Below are 26,330 nucleotides of genomic sequence, written 5' to 3' on the forward strand. Positions count from 1 at the left end.
TGTAAGTTTTAAGTGAATTAGAACAATAATTAAAATGATAAACCTCACATTTTAAAAATACTGTGTGTCAGGTACTGTGCTAAATTCCATCCTAATGTCCCCAAGATGCAGATGTTAGTATTAGCTCTATTTTATCTTTAAGGGGTTTAACTTCAACCCAGGTGACACTTGCCCTAAAGCTTGGCTTAGATGACCTTAAGATGTACTTTCCACAAATGAGTTAAAGTTCTAGCTATAAAATTCATAAAATATTTTAATAAAAGCTCCGTAAAAAGTCAACACCCTGTCTGAGATTCTGTCCCATTTGAAATGAAAATCAAGGCTAATATAAACAAATTACAACAGAGTTAGTTTTTGATATATAAAACCCAGCTTTTAGGATATGATGCTATTTTTGATGAAATATTGTAAGAGAACAAAGCTGCATTTGACTTGATTCTCTTGAAGATACACTCAGAGTTTATAAATCTGTGTTGCTCCTGTGTCTGCACAGACAGAATCTGGAGATGTTAATTTTTGTCATTTGGCTTCTAGATGTCCTTGGCGTGTACACCCTGTGGAATCTGGTTCATCTCCAATCTGTCAGAAGGCATCAGAGGTGGTTTTGACTCCTTATGTCTTGGACCTGTGTACAAAAAGTGTGAGTACACTGCAATAATGAGGCCAATTTTACTGTTGTTGAGGTTCTTCTAAAATGATTTGGTAATGGTTAGTGTATTGGAATGAACTCACTCTGTAGTTCCAGGATACGAAAGGAAGGATAATTTTTGTCAAGATATTAGAAAATATCTTTCTTGGAATTGTCTTATTTGTGTAGGCTTATTCCTTGCCCCGGAAACGGCTTTGATGAATATGACTCTAAATAAAATGCAAGAAGTTTAACTCAAAGAGGAAAACATTCCTTTCCAAGGTAGTTATCAAATAGCTTAAATTACTACCAAATGATAGATGGTATATTTTTTCACATATGAAACTTTCCCATTGCACACTAGGACCCCTTTTACTCGATTTTAAGTAGGTAATATATTTATGATCCCTTCTCTCTGCCTCTGAGTTAGGTTATTACCATATCAAAAGAAATCCAGAACTTTAGAAGGCTTATTAGTGAAGCTAGTAGTTATATACATAAGTGGCACCTTTTAATGCCTCAGAAAACTAATTTTGGCATTGTATATAGTTGAACCATGTAAGCATTGTTACAATGGTTATTCTTGTTTTGGAGAAGTGGGTTAATTTGGAGAGAAGATGATATTCCCACTGGTGAAAAATTAAGTTTTATTCTAAAGTTAAGTTTTATGATTTTTATTTATAGGAATTCAGATAATGACGTCAGATGTAAGTTTATAAATTTTGAACTAATTACTGAGTTTTCATTGTTCTCCGATGAGCATTTGCTTAGTTTGTTGAAAACTGGAAGAGGGCTGAATAAGTTTACTAAATTTATTAAATTTAGGGGAAAAGCATAATTTCTCTAATTTTATGTAAATTTAAAGAAATTTTGTTTGAAAACAAGAGGTAGCTTATTGTTTTTCATAAATAAATCTATTTCACTTGTGAACTGGACACTGAGCATATTAGGCATTCCTACACCACAATATAACTCTCTTTCTCCACTTTCGATTGACCCAAAGTGGATGGTCATTTTTCTAAACCAGCCTGGCTTCTTGATGAAGTTTTTGAATTCATGAGCTAGTAAGTTTGAAGTGCTTTGAGAAGGTTTGAGGTGATACTAGAATGAAGTGAAGAATAAGCTGTTTCTTTTTACCTTGCAGACTTTTCCTGTAGGAATGAAAATACAGTAAAGTATTCAAATGAAGCTTCATGTAAAGTATTCTTTATCTTTATTTATTTATTTATTTTATTTTTTGAGACGGAGTTTCACTGTTGTTGCCCAGGCTGGTGTGTAATGGCACGATCTCAGCTCACTGCAACCTTGGCCTCCCAGGTTCAATCTATTCTCCTGTCTCAGCCCCCTGAATAGCTGGGATTACAGGTGCGCACCACCAAGCCCAGTTAATTTTGTATTTTTAGTAGAGATGGGGTTTCATCATGTTGGTTAAGCTGGTCTCAAACTCCTGACCTCAGGTGATCCACCCGCCTCAGCCTCCCAAGTGCTGGGATTACAGGCATGAGCCACCGCACCTGGCCCAGTGAAGTAGTCATAATTAAAAAATAATCACTAAGTTTCCCCCCAAATCTTGTTTCACTTATATAGCTTAGGTTTTATTACACATACCAATTAGAGATTTTTGTAGGGAATAGCCACTCAAACTAGGCTGAATTGTATTGTAAGATTTCTGGGGAGTCTCAGGGGACCTTGTAGTTTTGGTAAAAATTCTAATTTTCAGCCAGCCTTAACTTTAGGAGGCTAGTTAAACAAGGCAATTTATTTTCTTATTTTTTTGTCACAATTTTTAAGAGAGAGGCACATCGATGACATTTATTTCGGTAATTAGAATAAGGTACCAATGACATCTCCAACAAACAAAAACCCTTTCTATATAATCTAGCTGTCAGTGAAGAAGTATGTCAGTGTATATCAGGAGCTTTTCAAATAAATCAATTTGCAAAACTTTGTCAGTGGAGTTGATTTTAAATATTTCCTTTCCTAGAGTTTCCTGAAATCATGTTTTAAACATTAAAAAGTGATAAAACTTTGTAACAGGTCAGTTATTGAACACATTGAGTTCCTTTTTCAGTTTTCAAATTTTCTTCCTTTGATAATCTGTGTGCTTATTCTTCAACCCTCTCCATTTTTCCATGTGAATACATCATCTATATTGAACTTCCCTTCAACAGGTGTTCCTGGTTTTGATAGCCACATCCATGTTAAGTGAATTTACTTTCAATATTTTTAGACATTATTTTTTCTTGTTTTTTTCTTGAAGGTGTCCATTCTAGAGCCCTCACCACCATTCTGAGATTTTCTCTTTATCTTTGTCTTGAGCTATGTTTCTCTTTCCTGATGTTCTTCTTGGTTTACTGTCAACTTTGCAGTGGAATTCATTTCCAAGAAAATTCCTGACAAGAATACTGAGGAGGTAAAATTTTGTGACCTTGAATATACCAGAATATCTTTATTCTGTAATTAGACTTGATCTATACTCTGGCAAGGTATTCAGTTTTACATTAGAAATAATTTCCCCTCAAAACTTTGAAAGTTTCTCTTCATTGTCTTCCACTTTTAGTATTTCTGTCCAGAAGCCCAACTTTCTCTCCAGAAACCTTATTCAGATTCCAAATTCTGTTTTGGTTTTTTCCTTTCATGTTAGAATATTTCTCCACAGGTTGGGGGGTCCTTGACTGTTTCTTTATATTTAAGAGTAAAAGAGCCAAATAATAATTTGGGAAGTCTTTATAATGGGATATCTTGGTAGTTGTGGTTTATTAGTATGATGAAGTGGTAACATGACTTTTTAACTGAGAGAGTCTAAATATTTATATGCATGTATTCCCTGGGCCATTCAGTTTCTCTAGCTTGAAGGGAAAATCTCTTTGGGTTTTTGAGGTAAAATTGGCAGTTTCCTATTGGTTTTCTTCAATTCAGGTTAAGGCTTCAGCTTTATCTAGTTTGCTAAGCAGTTACTATTCATCCATTTACATTATAATGTTTCAGAAATGTTTTTGAAATAACTTATCTGGTATCTTCTCTCCTTTTCATCCTTAAGGGTTTCTAAGTCTTAAAATTATTTTACTGTCAGTTTAGTATGATTTTCAAGGGTGAGGAATAAATAACTGCATACCCTTACTGTCTTATGTTTAATCAAAAGTTCGTGAAATAATTTAAAGCAGTATATGCAAAAGTTGGTGATACTTCTATGGTGTGACATTAATACTATTTTAAGTATATCAATTTATTACTGTAATATCTGCAAGCAAAAGAGGCCTTAAATGCTCTGAAAGCATGAAGGCCTGCCTTTCTCAGTGCTCATGCTGTTTTCTCAGTAGAAGAACTAATTCACCTGAAACTTTTACAGAGCCTCCTGCCTGAGTTCTCTAGTTGCACTTCACAGATCCTTCTGTCGTAATACTTAGTACATTTTCTTCTATCTGTTTATTTATCGTTTTCTCACTAAGCTCCACCATCTTTGAAGGCAAATATTATATCTTATTATTCGTCTTTATAATCCTTGGGCTTAGCACAGTGCTTGGCATATAGCAGGTGCTCCATACATGTATACTAAAGAAAGTCAAAGGAGATACTAACATTTTATACCTAAAGTAATTCTTTTCTAGTCTTTTCCTCTTCTCCACTCTGTCACTTTTTCTTTCATATCATTCCCACCCTGGCAAGCAAGATAAACTTTTGCTCATCAGTTGAATTAAGTGGTATAGGTATATTTTGCTGTGTTTCTATTACTATATTTCTAAGTTGTATAGGTATATTTCACTATATTTCTATTGAAGAGAGAGGTAGAAAATGTAGGTTGATCCCATTTTGTAGAGGATTTTGAATGTTGACCTAAGTTATTTTTGCTCTATGAAGTAGCCAAGGGGTGATGTTGAAGGTTTTAAGCTAGGAAAAGTAATATTTAAATCACAACATGAGAATATTGGTGAGGCAGATGGATTAGAAAAGGAGATACAGGACAAGGGGAGATCCATTACAAAGCTACTCCTATAGCCTCAGAAGAAAAATGGGCTTCTGAGAAGAGTAAGGACAATAAGAATAGAACATAACTTTAAAAAATATTTTCATTGCTATTTATTTATGTTCTTATTCAATTATATACTTACTCATTGTCTCTCCTCTCCCACTAGAATGCAATCTCCCTGAGAGCAAGAGTCTTTATCTCCTTCAGCTCCAATGTCCAGTGCTAGAACAGTGCTTGCAAGATAGTAATTGTTCAGTACACACTTCTTGAAGGAATTAAGGAGACAGACAAGCTAAAAAGAGAGACAACAAAAATCAAATAGGGCAGTCTTAGATGCACAAATTAAGTGAAGTAAATTCAAACAGTCCAGTAGTCACAATTAATGTGTATGGAGTAAACTCTCCAAATAAAAGACAGAATTGGTCAGACTGGATTTTTAAAATTTCAGTAGTATGCTCTCTAAAGATTTATACTTAAAACATAAAGACACAGCCATGATGAAAGTAAATGATGAAAAAGAATCCCAGATAATTACTAGCCAGAAGACAGTTATTATCACTCTATTATTTTCATATAGAATAATTTAAACCAGTATAAAGTTAAATGGAACATATAAATATATATGTATGCATATTAGAAAATTATATAAGCCTAATATTGTTAAAAATAGATATAGTTAATAATAGAGTACTATACATTTGAAAATTGCTGAGAGTAAATTTCTAATATTCTTACCACAAAAGAATATTAAGTATTTGAGATGACGGATATGTTAACTAGTTCGATTTAATTATTCCTTATTAACATCTCTTTGTGTGCCATAAGTTTATGCAACTATAAATTGTCATTTTATTTAAAAATTCATTGTTAATGTCTTAATATTTATGTACAGATTTTAGTAATTGTCTTTCAAATAAATAAATTTTAAAAGTACATTAAATATATAACCTAAAGTTTAACTTAAGTCCAGCTGTAGTAGCTCCTGCCTGTAATTCCAGCACTTTGGGAGGCCAAGGCAGGAGGATCAGTAGGGGCCAAGAGTTTGAAACAAGCCTAAGCAACATAGCAAGTCCCTGTCTCTACTAAAAATTAAATAACTAACTGAGCATGATGGCACCTGCCTGTATTCCCAACTACTTGGGAGGCTGAGGTGGGAGTACCCCCTGAGCCCAAGAGTTTGGAGGTTACAGTGAGCTGTGATCACACCGCTGCCTGGTTGACAGAATATGACCTTGCTTCAAGATATATATTTATATATATAAATTTAAAAAATTAAGTTTGACTTAAAAAATATATAAACATAAATGGATAACACTACATGGGAGAATGACAAATCCACAATTCAAAAATATCTTAACACACTTCTCTCAGTAGCTGACAGAAGCTTCACCCAATGGGTCTATATAGAACTTACAGAGAAGTTTCTTTTCAAGCACTCGTGTGATATTTAAGCTAAGTGGGAAAAGAAAGCCATTATAGACTACAGAACTAACATAAGCTAGAAGAACAGGTAACGAAATGAAAAGAATATGGCTGATACACAGAGGGCACTGGGGATGAGAGTGGGCGTGAAGGATGACAGTAGGGAGGGGCAGGCACATGGGGCTCGGCTGAGAAGAGTCTGACATGAGATCGCAGGTTTCAAACTGAGAAATAGCACAATCAGACTGTGTTAGCAAGATTATTTTGATGAGACTTTGGAGAATGCAGTGAGTGGTAGAGTCTGTGATAAAGGAGACCAGTTGGAGACTATTACAGTAGTTCAGGCATAAGACAATGAGGTTTTGAACTAAGTATCAACAAAGATGATTCTGTTTTAGCCAATGTCATGGAAGTGGAATTATTAGTACAAAGGTGACTTGAGTGGGGAAATAGCAGAATGGCTCCCATGTTTCTGGGAGAGGTGAATGGTAGTGCCACTAACCAAGATAGGATCTTTGGTCGATAGGCAGGTTCAAGGGGATACATGTGACACTTGAGGTTTAAGAACACGACATGGATGCAGCTGGAAACCATCATTCTTAGCAAACTATCACAAGAACAGAAAACCAAACACCGCATGTTCTCACTCATAGGCGGGAACTGAACAATGAGATCACTTGGACTCGGGAAGGGGAACATCACACACCGGGGCCTATCATGGGGAGGGGGGAGGGGGGAGGGATTGCATTGGGAGTTATACCTGATGTAAATGACGAGTTGATGGGTGCAGCACACCAACATGGCACAAGTATACATATGTAGCAAACCTGCACGTTGTGCACATGTACCCTACAACTTGAAGTTTAATAATAATAAATAAATTTAAAAAAAAAATAAATAAAAAAAATAAAAAATAAAAAATAAAAAAAAAAGAACACATTTTCATTTAAAATTAGTTTTGTAATTTTAAAATGCTTATGATAGTGCAACAATGGAAAGTATTATTACTTTCCTGTTGAATCTTTTCTTTTTTCTCACATAACCAGGTAAGATGGCATTGCTGACTTACTGAGTATAAATATCACATGAAAGACCTTTACCTGGAATTGGCAGACCTGAGCTTAAGTACTGGCTCTCCCTCATTGCCATGTGACCTGATTTATATCTTCTGTGCTAGTGCATGTAATTCTGTCTTTTTGATAAATAACTATATATATATATTAAAAAAACTTCCTGGATGTAGTAGATTTTTCAATCCATTCCTTAAAGTATAATTTCTGAGAATGATCCTAATTTAGCTGTCCTCAAATATGCATGATCTGAATCAGTGAGTGTGTGTTACCTCTAGTGGGATCAATGCATTCTCACTAATATTTGATATACATCATAATCTCTTGCCTCATATTTCACATTATTTTCCTATTTTAAGAACTAATTTTTGAAAAGTAAAAAAACTTGACAGTAATAATAGTGATGATGATCATGATCATGGTAAAGTAGAGAGCTTCTTATGGCTCAAGTTAAGCATTTTAAATGTAATCCTTAAAAGCATCACCTTGCACATGTTATAAGCCCTATTTGAGAAAATGGAGGGTCTGATAAGTTAAATGACTTTTTAGAGGTCACATAGCAAGCAAGTTGAGGCTGTAATATAATTCCAGATCTTTGATTCCAGTGCTTGCATTCCTAATAATTATTGTAAAGTGCTATAGGAAATTTGACCTGGATTTGATCAATCAAAAATAGTTATTTTCTAGAAGAGAAGAATTGTAATGTTCTCAACACAAAGAAAAGGTAAATGCTTGAGATGATGGATGTAACAATTACCTGATTGGATTATTACTACACATTGTATACAGATATCAAAATATCACAGGTATCCCCCAAACATGTACAACTGTTAGATATTAGTTAAAAATTTCACACATTAAAAATAGCTATTTATAAAGTGACTTCCTATTTTGAGATTATGTCTACTGCCTTGGGTTTCTTAGATAACACACATCATATTTCTTATAAATCAGTCAATAATTGTGCAGCTCGTGTACAGACATCAGTGGTGTCTGTTGTAGGAGATAAAAAACAGTCAGCAGGAATTTATCATATTTATCCCAATTCATATATGTGATTTTTTTGTCTTTTCATCAATAGAGCCACTTAAAATGATTTAGTAATTATGGCTTTTTGCATTGCTTTGCTTTTTTTCTTCAAGTGGTGAACTGCAGCATGATAGCATGCTTGGGAAGTTTGTCACTAGGAGATAAAACAAATACTATGTTAATTCTCAGAACTGAGACAAATTGGTGACGACTTTTTGAAGTGTGCAATTACATATTGTTCTGATAAAAAGTCAGCAATGGTGATATATTCTCTAAGGTGCTTGAAGAATTTGATGACTTATAATTACCACTAAAGGATAGGTTTGCCAATATTGACCTTATCGGATGTCATAGCTGTGTTGGGTTCTGTGCCAAACAAGGGTCAACTTCTGAGAATCCAATTGCACATTTTTAATTTTGTAAAATTAAAAATCATCTGCAAATTGTCTTTAGCCCTTGCCATATTCTGGGAAAGGCTCCAAAAGTTCTATCAGATCATATGGTATAATTTTTGCCTAGCATTAATAATAGTAGCAATAATAATGAGAATATACAGTGGCTAACTATATACCACGTGCCAGGAATTGTGCTCAGTGCCTTACATGAACTACTTAATCTACAAAAAGCATATCATTCTGGATATAGTTATTAGTCCCACTTTACAAATGATGACCATGAGCCTTGGAGAAGTTAAATAACTTGCCCAAGGTCACACACACAGTATGTACTAGAATTGGAATTTGATCACATATTCTGCTCAAGTATGCTCAGCAGTTCTGTTAATGAAATTTGCAAAGTTTTAGAGAGTAGTGGAGGCACACAAAATGCCCATTTGTTTTTTTGGTCTGACACCTAGGTCATCATTCATGACAGCTTGATGCATGTTCACTGATTCCAAGTGTCAGTTGAGAATAGCTGATGCAATGGCCCCATAGCACTCACATTTGTTGGAAAATTTCATGTTGATCTATATATATATATATATATAACAGCAGTTGCTTAAGCTTCCAATATTGGCCTCTTCAGTCATGGTACATTATTTTGAGTGTTGGGAGTCGGTATGCCTGAGGTGCGAAGATGATGATGTACTTCCTGTAGACATGAAGGCACTCAGAAATAAAGCAAGGCCATTGAACTGTCATTTGTTGTTCTTCCTACTCAAGCTTTTAAAAAAGAAACTAAGGTCAATTAACTGGGAAGCTTAACCTCTCTTAGCTTGTCTTTCTTTGCATAGGCTTTTAGCCTTTTAAATAAATCATTTTTTTCCTCTTCTCTCCCTCCCAACCCCCTATCCATTTTGAACACGTTCTTGGATTTCTCTTGCTAGGCCTAAGGAGCAGACTGCTTATATTCAAGAATGATTTGGAGGGGATAAAGTGTGCAAGATTTTGAATTCTTGCCATAAGTCCCTGGCAGACAGCCAGGCAGCCTCAGAGGAATAAGGCTAATGAAGGGAGGGTAAAGAAGATCCGGGAGTGCGGCTGGTAATGCAGTATTCATTTAATTGGGAGCAGGTACCGGTGCAAACTTCTCCATTTTAATTGGAAAAAGGGAAGGGGATTGTTAAGGAAGAAGGAAAAAAGAATGCATAAAGTTTTCAAGCCGAGGAGCCAAAGGCAGCCCTGTCTATGCCAGAGAAAGAACTCAATTTAGGGCAATTTGCTCTGCAAGCTAGGCTGCAGCCTCCCCTGGGAATAGGGATGAGGAAGAAAATGAAACCAAAAGAGAACTTGATAAAATCACCTAGCACAGACAATCTCAGTAGAATAGGTTTTACTGAGTTAAATCTGCCCCAATCAATATGATTCTTTTCATATAAGTTACAAATAAAAAGCCACAAGATTACAATAAAAATCGAGACTCGAGCGCTGCTGATGTTGCACCTGGGAGTCTTAAGAACTTGTTATGGAATATATGTTTTTGCAACTACAATGTTTGTTTTTCTTTTCACCCTGGTCATGTGAATCAACTATTTGCTTTCCTTCCCTATCCATTTAGTTTTATATATTGTTTTTAAAACCCAACAGAGGCAACTCTTTCTGCTTAATTTCTCTTGCACTAGAGGTTGGGGATCGGTTTTTTCATTTTGTTTTCCAATGTGTTGAATCTAACATAGGTCTGATTTCTCATACTAATAATCAATGAAGAGATTTCTTCTTATTGTATATTTTTGTGACATAGGAATTATAAATGTTAATGTATAAGTAAAGGAATAAAAGAGAGGCAAGACTTCATGTAAGAAGGGAAAGCAATGCTTTTGAGGCATATAAGAAATTATTAAAATAGAACATCCTATAATTTATGTATAATAATTATTAACAATCTTTGTGCTGGAGAAATATGAGTTTTGAGCAGCTGTTAGTTTCAGTGTGATTTTTTTTGATCCTTAATGAATAAGGAGGCAAAAAACTAAAAAAAAAATTTTGTCTTTCTTCCAGTGTGGTTGACTAATCGACAAAGAACTTGGAAACAGAGACTTTATTTTAGTACCTAAAAATATATCTTAAAGGTTAATATAAAGAACTTATTTAGATCTCAGGTTTCCTGGCACTTCTGTTATTAAATTTCTTTAAAATAACGCATAATGGAAAATAAAAGGATCATGGTGCCTTGTTGTGGTAGATCTCACTTTCAGTCTGGTTGGTTATATAATATATTCACTGTTTGTAAACCTAAAAGAAGAGTTGACTATGAATATTTTATCTCTTTGATGATTATCCTTGTGGGTTAGGGAAATTTTTGCTGTTATGTGCTAGCAGACTGTGGCTTGCTTATTTGACTTTACCTCAGTTACTAGGAAGTTCGGATTAGAACTGAAAAGAGACTTTTCTGGATAGAGAAAAAAAAGTAACATTTCAAAATATGATGAGATGTTACTCCAAATATTCTTTCTCATTTTTCTTAATACCATGCTAGATAAATGAGTCAATTTATCCACCAAAAATATTTATAGAGGACTTCTCCATGTTAAGCACTGTAGAAAATGCAAAAATGAGAATAACATAGAACCTGTCATCAAGAAACTTACTTTATAAATGAGAAGGCCAGACAAAATAAAATACAAAGGCCAAGTACAAAATTAGACAACAGAAAAAAAGATGTTCCCAAACAATATGTAACTGATGAAGTCTCAAACCGTGTATGTTTTTTAAGTTTGCAATGCTAATATCTGAATATGGGCAATTTGTGTCATATTTTGGGAAAAGCAGTAGATCAAAGTAGTTTGTTGAGGGCTGGAAAGTGTTTATGGAACTGATGGTGCTTTACTTGCTTTGTATTTAGACGGGCAGGAGAGGATGCAGGAGAATGTACAAAGTTCAAGAAACGATATGCTTTAATCAAGGTAAGAAACTGGGAGAAGAAAGGAAGTGGCAAATATGTTTAGGTTATATGAATGAAAGGGAATTCATTGAGGCCACATTTTAGAAGGTCGTGATCAGAATGTTTTGTTTATCCTACATCTAATGATTTTTGATGAAAAATTTACAAAAAGGATAAAATGCTCTTTTAGGGATACTGGTCCAGTGGCAGGATGTGATATAAATTAATGGGATGGGGGCCTAAAATTTGTTCATAGTCTCATTTCCCACCCCCCACCCCCCATGACTAAATATTCATGTTCTCCTTTGTTTTTCTCCATGGATGGGGTCTCCATCCATATAACTGCTTCACGGAGTTTCACCTCCTGCCTATGCTGACAGGGGCCTTCCTCTCTTTCCTGGGTGTGGGTGGCAGTGTCCGTAAGGCTGCCAGCCCTGAGTGTCACAAAAGTGCAGGATGTGAAGAAACAGCAGGCAGAAAGGCTCTTTCCCCAACTCAGAATTGCACTTGTGCCAAGAGCTACCCAAAGACTCTCATGAAAATATTTCAGTATCTCAGGCTTCCTAAGAATCACAGGAAATCTCTCATAAGACAGTTCTGTCACTTTTTCACCTTTACCTCTGGAACTTTGAAAGTGTCAGGCAGGGAATTATGCCATCGCCTTCATTATTCTTGTCTCCTCTAATTTGATGGCTTCTGGTCACAACTAAACTTTTCTTGCTTAATTATAAAACAACAATTCACACAAATCAATGGTGTATTTAATATGAGTGAATGGAAGAAGGGGTCTTCTCTACAGCTCAACCACCCACCCAAATGCTGTGTTTGATTCTGGTTCTGTAATCTGCTATTTACAGTTAAGCCTCTGGAAAAGTAGCAATTTAGGGGGTTTTCCTTCATCTCACTCCCACTGTTCCCTTCCCTTTATACACCTTTTCCCACTGGAGCATATTTAAAAGAAATGCAATAGCTTAAAATATGTTTGAGGATAGGAGGGGTTTTTCAATTGCTGGCCCTTTTTGTAGGCATATTGACTGTTAGCACCTTTTTGTTATTTATAAAGAGGAAGAAGACCGAGAATCTTTCTGCCATGATATTTCTCAAAGTGTGCCAAATGGATTACTACCTGCTTTATTCATCTATAAGAGGACTCTATTCTGATAACTTTGGCATAGTTCTATAAAAAGGGAAACTACCTGTTTAGACTTGCTTGGAAGTTGTCTAGTAATTACCAATTCAAATGTAATGGGATTGAATATATTGCTTTGAAAATAAGAGGTAAAATCATTTTTAGGTGTATATTTTTGGAAAGATAACACCATTTTATAGTATTTTAATTTCAGTCGCACCAGTGTAACAGCTGAACAGCTATTAGAGAAATGTATTAATTAAAAACCGTTTGTGGATCAATTGTGGATGGGAATTTCTTATTAGTTTTCTTATGGACTTGTGCCTTTTTAAGAACTGTCATTTTGTACAAATTTTAATTGAAGATGTATCTCTGGTTCTTTGTAACTTATGAAATTCAATATATTCTCTCTTGCAGACAGCACCAATGGCTATATTAATATAGAAAGAACCAAGTTCAAGTGTCAAAAACAAGTTAAACCATTGATTTTATTAGACAATACCAAACCTAACTAACATTAATGGAGCCCCTAGTCTAGCTAGACATCATGCTATTAAATGATATCGCTTATTTAACTTATGATCCTTCAAACTTATTTAACTTATGATCCATTCCAAAGGGAGGAATGATATAGGTATTCATATTCACATTTTACAGATAAGAAATGTGAAATCTGAACAAGTTAGATGTTGACTCCATGTCTAGTGAGTAACAGAGGTGGGATTTTTGCCAGAGTTCCGATGCCAATGTGGAAGTTAAGAAGTGATTTTGCTTTTATTGGATTGATGACCTCAGTTTAACTCATCTACCTCAAAATCTGCAAAACTTTTCTGGAACTATTAAATGAGTCAACACTCTTGTGAATTATTACACATATTTGGTGGATGAGGGCAAAATATGAGAAAATTACATTCTTCTTTCTGATAGGAATATTCCTCTAAGTAAATAATCAGCATATGCTTCCATTTAAATTATTTTTAGGTGATAAAAGGCAATTAAATAACCTGACTATAATTTTATTATGTCTTAGATAGCCTTAGCTTTGTGCTGCTTAAAATAATGACTTTGAAACTCTTAAAAATAAACACATTTTGTTCATTAATGCTAAATGATTTTTTTCATTTCTTAAGTTTTTACTTTGAAATATTTCAAACCTATCAATAAACTAAAAACATATATAATGAACACTCATATGCCTCATCTAAGTACACCAGAGGTTACCAATTTCCTACATTTCCAACCTCTCTGTCTCTCTCTGTGTCCTTCTCACATACAGAGATATATTTACTGAACCATTTAGAACTCAGTTGCAGACATCATGATAATTCACCCCAAATACTTCAACATCTATTTCTTCAAGACAAGGACATTCTTCTTCATAACTTTAATGCTGTTGTTACACCCAAAGTATAAACTACTGATGTAAGAAAAATACCCGATATCAGCCCATATTAAAATTTTTCCATTATGACATTCATATTTCTTATAGTTGTTTCACTTTTTAACTGATGATTCAATCAAGGATTATTCAATACCCTTAGTTGCCTTTTCTTTAATATAGAATAGTCCCTCTCTTGTCTCATGAATTCGAAATTTTGAAAAGTCCAGGCCAGTGTTTTTTTTGTTTTGTTTTGTTTTTGTTTGTTTTTGTTTTTACAATGTCCCACTGATTATTTCTGTATTTTTCAGAATCAGTTTAAATAGTTTTTGTCAAGAATAATAAATAGATGATCTTGTGTCCTTCTCAGTGTATCTCATTAATAATATTGACTTGTTCCATTATTAGTGATGCTTTATTGTTTATTTGATTAAAGTGATGTCTCTGAGATGCTTTCATTGTAAAAGGTAAACTGTTTTCTTGCAGTTGATAGATAACTGTGGTTAATGTTTTAGGAATCTATACAAATCTTGCTCTCAAAAAATTGATTTAGTATTTTTTAACATTCATGATAATCTTAGCATTAGTGCTTGCAAAATGATAATTTTAAAATTTATATCTTTTTAAATATTTACTGATAGACTTTCTTCAAGGAAGAACTTTCTCTTCCCCATCTCTTTTATTTTTTAAAATATCATTATGGATTTAGGAATTTTAAAAATATTTGATGTGTTATCATCTATTGCCATCATTGTTCTTTTGATTCTTCAAATTATCCCAAATATGTAAAGTAGAAGCCCCCTCAAGTAGAATTTGTGTCGTTTGATATAGCCTTATCAATCTTTGGGCATTTTCTTTGCTTTCTGTCTCAGCGGTATGTTACAAACCTACCTTGCACTTTCCATGCCTAAGAGCTAGAATCAACCGTTTCTCCAAAGAGCTCTGGTTCCTTATAGTGGGGAACTGTGTTTAGAAACCAAGATTCAGGTTCATTGTATGCTTATTCAGTCAGTCAATGCAGTATATATATCTCTTATACTGAAAGCTACCTTGCAGAGTTCTTTGACACTTTCCTCCAGTCTATGTTGGAATCTTACTTTTCCCACAGTGAGGATCCTGACTCTCAACACCAATATATTTATTCATTTAGTGTATTTTACAGCACCCACAAAATATTTTCAGAATTACTACACCAATACCACTACCAACAGTAATCTTGCTAAGTAAACTTAAAGTTTTTTAAAGTTCTTTTTGTCTTTAAAATGTATTCTACTAGGGGTTTATAATCACAGTACTATGTTCAAAAATTTCTTAATTTATGTGTGTGTGTACAGACACGTATGATATAAGTTTGCTATAGCTAAATTTGTTTCCATTTTTATTCAATTTTAGTGTGTTTTTTTTGATTCTTGATTTAATTTAATTTCTAAATTTATATAAAGAAGTGATATGCTTACATATCAAATACTCTCTCTATATATATATGGATGAATCAGAAAAGTTTGATTCTTTTTCTTTCTCTTCTACTTTGTTCCCACTTTTCATCTTTACGTAACAATTTTCATTAGTTTCTGTTTTTTTGTGTGTGTCTCTTTTTGCAAATACATACACAAATATATGAAGCAATAAATACACAAACAAACACGCTTAATGTGTGTCTTCTTCATTCTCTTCATTCTTACACAATAGGTTATAATATATATTTTTACATTTAAAAATATACCCTGGGAATCACTCCTTACCAGTTTACTGACATCTTCTTTAGTCTTTTTGTATAGCTACAAAGTACCCATTTTGGGATGTACAGTAATGTATAAAAATCTATTGCCTGCTACTGGGGGGAGTTTAAGTTGTTTTCAATATTTTGCTATTATAATTAATGTATCAATGAATACACTTATATACTTATACATACATTTTATAGTTGTAGAGATATATCCTCAGATTACATTTTTAGAAATGGAACTGCTGGATCAAAGGATAGGTTTTGTTTTGCTAGCTTTTGCTAAATTCCCCTCCACAGGATGGTATAATGTGATGTTCTGACCAACAACGTATGAGGATGTGTTTCTTCACAACCTCACTAGCAGAGGGTGTATTGTGAAGCTTTGGATTTCTGTCAACCTGATAAGTGAGAAATGGTCAGTCAGTGGAGTTTTAATTTACGTTTTTATAAATTAAGTGACTGGAAGCATCTTACATGTATTTTAAGACCATTTGTATATTTTTTTTCTGTGGAACGTATGTTCATGTCTCTTTCTCATTTTTCAGATTTCTTTGTATTTTTGGAATATTAACCTTTTATCTGCAATATATGTTGCAAGTATTTTCTCACATTTTGTCATTTTTCTTTTGATTTTGCTTATGGCGTTTTTACCCACAAAAGGTTATTTTAAAGTATTTTGTGTAGTTTAATTTCTCTTTTATTGTATCTGGATTTTGCAGTAGAAAGGCTTTCCCCATATCAAGGTTAAAAAGGAATTAATATATGTCCTTTTCTAGTATATATATGATTTCATTTTTTATATTCAGATATCTGATCTATTTTTAGTTTATTTTGATATATTTGAGGTATAGATCTGATTTTTTATATATTTCCCCAAAAGGAGTGATTGGAAATGGTACATATATATAATGTATGTATATATAAATGTGTGTGTGTATATATATGTATATGTGTGTGTGTGTATATATATAAATTTACATATGTACTGGGCTTTCTCATTGGTTCTGTTTATACTCCCATAACACCATGCCTTGATTATATCTTAGTATCTGTTTGGCTAAGCATTCTATTGCCCCTTTTGAAGGATTGCTCTAGTTTTTCTACCATAATTATTTTCCTTAAAAATTTAAAATCAGCTTATCTGACTTCAAACATATTGTTCTTAGTATTTTTGTGGAGTCACATTGTTTCTATATTAACATGGTGAGAATTGACATCTTCCTGGTGTTGACTCAGACCATCTAAGAACAGACAGTTTTCCCTTTAAGTTCACTTTTCATTCAGAATATTTTAAAGTTTTCTTTAGAAACCTTTTTAACATCACTTGTTAGGTTTACTTCTAAATACTTCATTTTTTTTTTGGTGGCCGTGATAAATAGTATTTCTCTTACATTGTATCTTCTAATTGATAATTTGTATATATGGAGTACATTAATTTGTGCATAGTATTTCTCTTTCTACTGTTCTAAATTTTATTTTTGGTTTCAGTTTAGTCATTAAATCCTCTTGAGTTTTATATGTATACTATCTCATCATCTTCAAATAGGATGTTTTATTCTTCTTTTATGTTCTTATGCCTCTATTTCCTCATATCTACTTTCATTGATTAATATCTCAAATGCAGGATTATAATTGGAGACAGTGAACACTTTGCCTTCTTCCTGACCATAAAGGCAATGTGTTTCCTATTAAGTCAAATAGGTCAGATACTGGCTTTAGGACACACAAAACACACACACACACACACACACAAACACACATCTGTTTTATTTAAAATGGGTGCTGAAATGTGTTGAATCTCCTTTTAAGTTTTTGACATTTATGGAATCAATCATGTGATTTTTTTCTTATGTTTATTAATATGGTGAAGTACACTGATGGATTTCCAAATATTAAGCTGCCCTTGCATTCCTGGAATAAATACCATTTGACCATGATGTATTTTTTGTATATACTATTGGACTATGTTTGCTAATATTTTAATTACAATTTTGAAGAAATATTAATAAATGTTATTTTAATTTTTTAAGGCTATTATTACTAGGTTTAGGTATCAAGGTTTTGTGTATTCTCCCAAGAAATACAACAGAATTTGGAAGTTTTTATTTTTTCCCCTTATGCTCTGGAATTATTTAACAGCATTGGACTTTTATTTTCATCCTTGGAGATTTCTGGAAATTTCCCTTTGAAAACGTCTGGACTTGGTGATCTGTATGTGGGGTAATACTTTACTAATTTTCTCTATTTCTGCTATGGAAACTGGTTTGTTTACACCTTCAGTTCCTACGGAGATCAATTTGGTAAAAATATTTTTCTGTAGAATTAGTCATTTCATCTAGATTTTCAAGTTTATTTGCTGTGCAAAGTAAAAGGTAAAAGTCACATGATTTTCACATTTACTGTTATTTTAATGTTTACTTTGTCCCCGTAGTTTATTATTTCATGTATTTTTGCTTTCTTTTAATGATTAGTCAATGATTTGTTTTGTTTTTTAATTAACTTTTTTTGTGTGTTTTCTAACTTTATTAATAACTGCTTTTATTTTATTTTGTTCTCTTTTGCTTAGGTTTACATTTTGTTCTTTTTTAGCTATTTCAATTGGGAATTGAACTCATATATTTTCTGCTTATTAGTGATTTAATGTGATGCCATAAATCCTGTAGATCTATAATTTTATTTTGGTCTTTTTCCTTTTGTTCAATAATTACTTATTAGAGAGTTTTAAAATTCAATTTGCAATAACCTTAAAATATTGCTATAACTGTAAAATGTTATGATGTTGTGGTCAAGTTTCTATTTTTCCTCTTGTAGAAATTATTAAGATTTTTGTAATAGTTTATTATACAGGAATACTTCATTTTATTTTGCCCTGCTTTATTATGCTTCACAGATATTACATGTTTTACAAATTGATGATTTGTGACAACCCTGCATTGAACATGTCTATTGGCACCATTTTTCAACATATGCCCATTTTCTATCTCTGTTTCACATTTTGGTAATTCTCAAAATATTTTAAGTTTGTTATTATTATTATTATTATCATTATTATATCTGTTAAGTGATCTTTCAAATACTATTGTACTGTAATTGTTTTGGGATACCACGAACCATGCCTATATAAGATGGCAAACTTAATTGATAAATGTTGCACATTCTCTGACTGCCCCACCAACCAGGTGTTCTCCCATCTCTCTCCCTCTCCTTGAACCTCCTTATTCTCTGAGACACAACAATGTTGAAATTAAGCCAATTAATAACACCACGATAACACTAAAGCTAGCACTGATTAAGCTTAGTGGAAAAGGAATGTTGAAAGTCAGGACAGAAGAAGAGCCAGGCCTCCTGCACCAAACAGTCAGCTAAGTTGAGAATGCAAAGTAAAAGTTTTTGAAGGAAATTAAAAGTGCTATTTCAGTGAACTCATGAATGTCAAGAAAGCTAAACAGCCTTATTGCTGATATAGAGAAAGTTTTAGTGGTCTGGAAATAAGATAAAACTAGCCACTACATTATCTAAAGCCAATGCCTAATCCAGATATGGTACTAATTCTCTTTAATTCTGTGAAGGCAAGGAGAGGTGAAAAAGCTACAGAAAAAGTTGGAAGCTAACAGAAGTTTATTAGGTTTAAGGAAAGAAGCAGTATTCACAACATAAAAATGTAAGATGAAGCAACAACTGTTGAGTTGAATTCAACTTAAGTCACCAACTGCATTAGCAAGTGCTGATGTAGGAGCTGCAGCAAGTTATCCAGAAGATTTAGCTAAGACAGTTCATGAAGATGGCTGCATTAAACAACAGATTTTCAGTATAGGCAAAAAGCCTTTTATTGGAAGAAGATGCCATCTAGGATTTTCATAACTATAGAGTAAAAGTTAATGTTGAGTTCAATGCTTTGAAGGACAGGCTGACTCTCTTGTTAAGGGCTAATGGAGCTCGTGACTTGAGTTGAATTCAGTGATCATTTACCATTCTGACAAGTCCTAGGGCCCTTAAGAATTATGCTAAATCTACTCTGCTTTTTCTCTGTAAATGGAATAACAAAGCCTGGGTAATGGCACATCTGTTTACAGTGTGGTTTACTGAATATTTTAAGTCCACTGTTGAGACCTACTGCTCAAAAGACTCCTTTCAGAATAGTACTGCACATTGACATAGTCACCAAAGAGCTCTGTTGGTGATGTACAAGGAGGCTCATGTTGTTTTCCTGTCGGCTGACACAACATCCATTATGCAGCTCATAGATCAAGGAATAATTTTGACTTTCAAGTATTATTACTTAAGAAATATATTTTGTAAGGCTATAGCTGCCATAAATATTGACTCCTTTGATGGATATGGGTAATATAAATTGAAAAACTTCTGGTAATTCTAGATGTCATTAAGAACATTAATAATTTATGAAAGGAAGTCAAAATATCAGCATTAACATGCTTTTGTAAGAAGTTGATTCCATCTTTCAAGGATGACTTTGAGGGATTCAAGACTTCAGGGAGGAAGTAACTGTAGATATGGTGGAAATAGCAAAAGGACAAGCAAGAGTAGTGGAGCCTGAAGATGTGATTGAATTGTTGCAATCTCATAATAAAACTTTAATGGATGAGAAGTTTCTTTTTATACATGATCAAAAAAAGTGTTTTTTGATGCTGTGAACATTGTTGAAATGACAACAAAATATTTAGAATATTTCATAAACTTAGTTGACAAAGCAGTGGTAGAGTTTGAGAGAACTGACTTCAATTTTGAATGAAATTGTGCTGTGAGTACAATGCTATCAAACAGTATTACCTGCTGTGGAGAAATCTTTTGTAAAAAGAAGAATCACTCGATGGGGCATACTTTTTTGGTGTCCTATCTGAAGATATTGCTACAGTCATCCTAACCTTCAGGAACCATCACTCTAATTAGTCAGCAGCCATCAATATTGAGGCAAGATCCTCTACCAGCATAAAGATTATAACTTGCTCAAGACTTAGATAATGGTTAGCATTTTTAAACAATAAAGTATTTAAAAATTAAGGTATGTACATTGAGTTTTTAGACATAATGCTATTGCACATTTAACAGACTACAGTCTAGTGTACACATAACTTTTATATGCACTTGGAAACCAAAACAATTATGTGACTTCCTTTATCACAATTTTTACTTTATGGTGGTGGTCTGGAACCAAACTTGCCATATCACTGAGGTATGCCTGTATAGCTTTTAAAAATGTTCCATGTGTGCCTTAGAATAAGGTAAATGTTTGTTTTTTACGATGTGAACTTGAATATATCTCTATCTACCTACTATTTTTCATCTTATTGATTCTGTCATTTAGTTTTTTTCCACCTATCTGGTAGGGAGTGTGAGTTAAAAATCTCCTTTAAATAATATGTTTCTGTCTACTTGTGCTAGCATCATCTGTAATTCTGAAGTTGGTCAATACGTTACTTGTTGCATAGAAATTGATAGCTCCTATCTTCATTGTCCAATTTTGATTTTTGTTATAAAGTTGTTATTAAAAAAATCTTAATGCTTTCTGGTCTGGATTGTACCTTGTTTGTTATAATTATCTCAACCACTTCTTAATTATTATTATTATTTGCAGTTTGCTGGTATGCTCTCACCCATCCCTTTATTTTCATCCTTTCTGAATCACTTGGTTTTAGATTTATCTCTTGCATACAGTGTAGCACTGGCTTTCATTTTGTAAGCCAACCTAAAATCTTTTTTAAATAAATATGTTAAGACCACTTACATTGACTAATATGACTGATACTGTTTATCTCAACTATTATTTTATACTACCTATATGGTTAACAAAGTATATATTTTATGCTTTATTTCAAATTTCTATGATATATATTTAGGCTCCTACCATTGGTTTTCAGCTTTAATGATGTATTCTTTCATTCTCTCCTCTTTTTTATTTAGGGATTAATACATTTATTTGATTTCCCTTTTCTGTGTTCCTTTTTCTCTAATTTATTTAGTTTCATTATTTACATTTGTCAGACACATAATATTTACATTATTATACATTTGTCCAAAGGTTTTGCTTTATTTAGTTTTTCATCTTAGATCTGCAATTAAAAATATTACATAACTATTATCAGTTATTCTGTGCCATTTTTTGCAGATATCTTCATGTTGAATGAAGCTTCTATTACAGTAGATTTCTATAATATCCTGTGAGAACTTGCACACTTAACACTATTTTTATATAGACTTTAAATTTGAAGAACAGCTTACTTTAGTTCCCTGAATTTCTCAAAATTAATGTTCTGCTGTTGTCTTGCTTTGTATTTTGTTGAGAGACTCTTATTCTAACCTCCTTTTCTTTAATTATAAACTTCTTGATCTTTTGTGAAGACTTGTTTTCTTTATCTTTAAATTCTAATAGTTTTCCTAGTCTATGTTTAAATTGACCATTCTGGGTCAACTTTTCTAAGTGCATGAACTCTTTCAAAATACAGATTTATGTCTTCTTTTACTTCTGGAATGTTTTCTTAGACTATCCTTTAAAATATTAGTTTTATTCCATTGGTTTGGTTTTTTTGTTGTGGACTCCAATTATATGTGTATTGGACAGTCTCATTTTATCTTTTATATTTCTCACATTTTACTTCTTAATTTCATTTTCATTCTCTGGGTCATTTTTATTCATTCTCTAAATGCCTCTTATTCCTTTTATAGTCAAATATATTCTACCCTTGTTATGTTTTAATCTCATCTTTATTTCTAAGATTACTTTATCTTTTTCTTTTTTTTTTTTTTTTGGAGACGGAGTCTTGCTCTGTCGCCCGGGCTGGAGTGCAGTGGCCGGATCTCAGCTCACTGCAAGCTCCGCCTCCCGGGTTTACGCCATTCTCCTGCCTCAGCCTCCCGAGTAGCTGGGACTACAGGCGCCTGCCACTTCGCCCGGCTAGTTTTTTGTGTTTTTAGTAGAGACGGGGTTTCACCGTGTTAGCCAGGATGGTCTCGATTTCCTGACCTCGTGATCCGCCCATCTCGGCCTCCCAAAGTGCTGGGATTACAGGCTTGAGCCACCGCGCCCGGCCTATCTTTTTCTTTTACTCTTTCCTGAAGGTGCTTATGTCTTGTTTACATCTTTTTTTTTTTTTTTTCATCTTTTTAAGTCTTAAATTTCTGGTTTGAACGTTTTTTAAATATCTGAAAATGGTTTTAAGGATATTTTTTATGATGAAGGTGTTAGGTTATAAGTTTTCTGTGCTTTAGATTGTGTTAGGGAGAAATTTGATTGACCAGAACAGTTTTATTCTTCTATTTTGTTCTTATGGTAGTTTTGACTGATTTTACTGACATTCTATTGATTGTAATTTTTTGTTTACCTTACTTGACCTATAATAAACACATATTTAAGCTTGAATGGGGAATATGGGTAGTTTATTAGATTTATTAGCTCACGTGTACCCTCTTCAATTAATAATCTGAAGCACCATTTATTTAAGAGGTTGCAATTGGTGGGGGTGGTTGTATGTCTTTTAATTTATGATTTTTTTTTTGTTTGCTTCTTTGGGCTCTTAATTTCTACAACTTGTTTCTGTCTTTACTACTACCACAGAGCCATTAAGCAACACCTTCACTTCCCGTAACTGACATCTTTAATCATATGCATCTTCAAGTTCCTTTCTTTTGATTCCCCAATAGGTAGTTCTCTAATCTACCTGGCAGAAGACCTACTTTCAATGTTTACTTATCCAAGCTAATATTCTTTTTCTGTGGATCAATTTACCTCAGTTGCACCAATATAAGCCCCTGATTTCTTCTCTTTTCCATGCAGTTTCTTTGCTCTTCATACAGGTTTGGATACTACTGCTTATTTCATGTATTTTCCCTTTGGCCTGTAATTTGAAGACTTTTAACTCTTTGACTTTCAGCTATACTATTGGCATGGATTATTTATTGGTATTACTTACTTTCCTTATTGATATCTCTCTCCCTCTCTCTGTCTCTTTTAGTATATATGGATAGTTTCAGGCATAGGTATCTATTGTTTTCTATAAAAATTCAGAAGTCAGCTCTTCTAATATTTTCAATGTAGCTTAAAATTAAAATTCATATGTAGGAAATTAATTTGATTGGTATTGTATTAACTTACACTGTGCATGCTAACATTCTTTATTACAAAAACTATAAGTTAATTGTCTGCTCTAAAAATGCTCTCAGCCCATGGACTAAAAACTTCTTTCAAGTCATGTGATATGTAAGTTGTTCTGATATTTAAATTTAAAAGTCCTTTATGAGTTTTTGTCCCTCACAGCTTTGCAAAGCAGTATTTTATTATATAATTAATAGTGTGTGCTCTAGAGTGAAAATACCTCATTTTACAGTCTGGTTCCACCACTTGCAAGCTATATAATTGCAAAATTTACTGAATTCCTCTTTGCTTCAATATCCCTTCTGATGAAGTTAGAATAACTATGTTATCTATGCATAGGATTATTAATGCCTATATAAAACTTAGAATACTTGGCATATAATAAGTGTTTAATAAATGGTTCTTCATTATTTTCAATCCATTATTTTTGGTTAATAGGCCAAATATTTTAAGAGCTAATTTCCAAATAATATATTTAGAATTCTCCTATACTAACAAATATTTCCTTGAAAATCTTGAGAAAATGTAACAAAAATAAAAGTTATTGATTTTCTTGAATAATTTTTAGTTACTTTTCCTTAGAGTAGATGATCTCTGCAGTAGAGAGACAAGTTAGTGACAAGAATTAATGTTCTAGAGTTACTGGTACAGATTATAAAAGTTCTTTCATAATTCTGATTCTTTCAATAACAAATCTTATTAAACATTTAACTTTTAGAGTTGAATGTTATATACATTATTATTATCATCTTATTAGTTACACTAAAATCTTTGAACATATGGGTAACTTCACTTTTAGTTAGGAGTATTTTTATTATCTTACCACCATCAGTATAAATAATTAGACCACCCTTCGTAATTTTGTATGTTGTGAGAGCTTGGGTAGGTGTTTCCTCGTGATTTTCTAACAGCTTCAAATAGAGGATTATTCTAAATTCAGTAATCTTTTGTGAACATGCACTTTTTTTTCAAAACTGGGCATTTACAATCTGAATCTGAATAAAGGTAATCTTAGGCCTTTGACTCATGGCTGGTAACCCGATTACTGTTGATGGCCCTTCTAGATTTACTCTGATCTCTTTTACCAGGTCTGTTCACATTTTGCCTCTGCTAGGGCCAGTGGGTGTTACCAATCTAGAGCTAATGTAATTGAATTGTTTAGCCTGGCTGTTTCCTAACCAGGTTGTTGTATGAATTTGAACAGCAGATTTTTATGTGAGCAAGCCTAAGACCATGCATTCTCAGGAGAGATTATTATTTATTATCTTTTCTAAAACTCTGATTCCTTGTACAAATTTTGCTTCAAAGTCAGTACTGCTGTTTGAGATTAAGTTCACCCTTTTGTTATTTCAGTTTACTTTTAATTTTTTTCTGGTACCTAAGGATTTTCTCTAATTATTTGTGAGCTTATTAATGCATTGTAGAATGGTATTGATGGTATTCGTTGTAATATGTCCAACAAGTGGATATTTTGCATTAGTAGAATTTTATAGAATACTACTATCGTTCCCCAGGTTGGAGTGCAATGGTGCGATCTCGGCTCACCGCAACATCCGTTCAAGTGATTCTCCTGCCTCAGCCTCCTGAGTTAGCTGGGATTACAGGCATGCACCACCACGCCTGGTTAATTTAGTATTTTTAGTAGAGACAGGGTTTCCTCCATGTTGGTCAGGCTGGTCTTGAACTCCTGACCTCATGTGATCCGCCTGCCTTGGCCTCCCAGAGTGCTGGGATTACAGGCGTGAGCCACCATGCCAGGCCAGATTTTTATTTCTAATTATGTTTTACTTCCTGGTCTTTTGAAATATGTCTTCAATAATTTTTTTTTTTTGGTGGTATATGGAATTTTTCTCCTACTCAGAGAGTATTTAGCATGCTTGGACACATAAAATATAATTTGGTACAATACTGAATTGTTGGATCACCCCATTTTCATCTCAGAAATCTGTACTTGCTCCAGTTCCTTCTGTTGTTTAATGCTATGAAGGAAAAGTCTGAGGCCAGCCTGATTTTTTGTTTGTTTCATTGTAGTTAATTTTTTGTTGTTTTACAAGTAATTTATGAGTTATAACATTATTATTGTTATAATTCAGTTATTACCAAGATGTGCAATTATCATCGTGCCTCTTAAATTGTATTCCAAGACACACTTTTTTTTTTTTTTTTTGTGGTGAGAGATCGTATTTGGGGCATTACAAGGAATAAAACGGGTTCTCTTGTTTAATTCATTGTGAAATTATTCTTTCTGTTCAAAAGGTATAACTTTGGAAGTAGTACAACATATTTCCCAGTTTTTTAATTGTACAGTTTCTGGGTCTCTGGGTCAGGAGAGGTACTAGAAAAAAAAATGAATTTTGCATTTTTTTTTTCCAAGCTAGTACCTATTCACAAGGTATAGCTTTGTTATTCTTAGATGTAATCTTAGTGTCAGCTTTAGTTTGGTTTTAGTTTTTATATTTTCTATTTCATAAATGTTCTTTAATCATACTTTATGAGAGGCTGATTTAAAAGGTGCTGGGAAGAAAACATCTTACATTTTAGTTCATTTACATT

The 26,330-nt window shown here is 33.2% G+C and overlaps 1 long non-coding RNA gene across 1 annotated transcript in view; it reads left to right on the forward strand.

Annotated features, from left to right (window-relative positions):
- The first annotated feature begins 538 nt into the window (after nt 1-538).
- The window catches only part of LOC140713149 (uncharacterized), a 90,385-nt gene continuing 64,593 nt past the window's right edge, over nt 539-26,330 (forward strand). The window contains exon 1 of the long non-coding RNA XR_012095015.1: nt 539-640. This is a non-coding gene — a long non-coding RNA (uncharacterized lncRNA). The remainder of the gene's footprint in view (nt 641-26,330) is intronic.

The sequence above is a fragment of the Chlorocebus sabaeus genome, chromosome 13 (assembly GCF_047675955.1).
Source record: "Chlorocebus sabaeus isolate Y175 chromosome 13, mChlSab1.0.hap1, whole genome shotgun sequence".
NCBI classification, from domain to species: domain Eukaryota; kingdom Metazoa; phylum Chordata; class Mammalia; order Primates; family Cercopithecidae; genus Chlorocebus; species Chlorocebus sabaeus.